Here is a 1,027-nt window from a genome sequence, read left to right as displayed (position 1 = left end):
AAGGGACAGTGACATTAATAAACATTCCTGTAATGCACCAGAGTTAGGTCAAAGGCTATTTTCCATCTGTTGTCCCGGACAGATGTTCTAAGTCAACCTAAAAGTACTACAATAACAATGTTACAATGTTAAATGTTAAAATAGAAACAGATTATCACAATAGCAAAGGATTATATAAAATAAACCAATAAATAAATAAAATAAATGTTGCATTTCTAGCGCTGTAAAACCGTGTGTGGTTAGGAAATCAAACATTGAAGTATAAACATTGAGGCTTTTCACACTGGTGAATGGTTGAATTCAGGTAAACGTGGATGAAACAACACATTCACTCTTCTTTCATAATGACAAAAGCAAAAATATGAAGGAAGATTATGAACCGCAGCAGCAGAGAAATAACATCAGGCAACATCTGCCCGGGTTAATGCAACAAATGTGTGTGTGCATCTGGCTCCCCAACATGTGGAGCTGAAAGCAGACGACAAGAAAAAAAAAAGGAGGCAATCTGTTGTTTTACCTGCTCGACAGATGCCAGAAATATGTTTAATGGCTATTCTGATTATTCAGAAATGTATTTAATCTTACTTTAAAATCTCTTATCCAGCACTGTCCACTATAAAGGGAATTACAGAATGGTGATAAATAAATAAAATGTCACTTTGTATTATTTTTAAGGTGAGGACCTGATCCAAAATCAGTTCAACGTTAGGTTGTGTCGATACAGATATCAACATTTGGGAGAACAAAAGAAATCAGTGTATGAATGTTACTGCATATGTGACAGTCGAGCAATATTCAACATCTGCGATTTATACAGACAAATTAATTTAAAACACTGCTGAAATATAAAAATCTGTTTACTTTTACACGCTGCTGAAGGCTTGAGAGAACTGTGACGAAGCAATAATTTTAAGGGGCACCATTTCTGTTTTCTCACAGTACACCGAGCTAAACGAGGACGAATATTGAGATGTATTTTCTTTGTATTTGTACCACGTTGGTCGTTTTAATGTCGATTTTAAATGCT

General features: G+C 34.9%; 1 protein-coding gene across 1 annotated transcript in view; it reads right to left on the bottom strand.

Annotated features, from left to right (window-relative positions):
* supt6h (SPT6 homolog, histone chaperone and transcription elongation factor) overlaps positions 1 to 1,027 on the bottom strand; it is a 16,348-nt gene that overhangs the window by 13,055 nt on the left and 2,266 nt on the right. The window lies entirely within an intron of this gene.

Source organism: Morone saxatilis, unplaced genomic scaffold (genome assembly GCF_004916995.1).
Source record: "Morone saxatilis isolate NCDOM2014 unplaced genomic scaffold, NCSU_SB_2.0 Contig20, whole genome shotgun sequence".
Lineage (NCBI taxonomy): Eukaryota > Metazoa > Chordata > Actinopteri > Moronidae > Morone > Morone saxatilis.
This window is presented reverse-complemented; position numbering and strand designations above follow the sequence as displayed.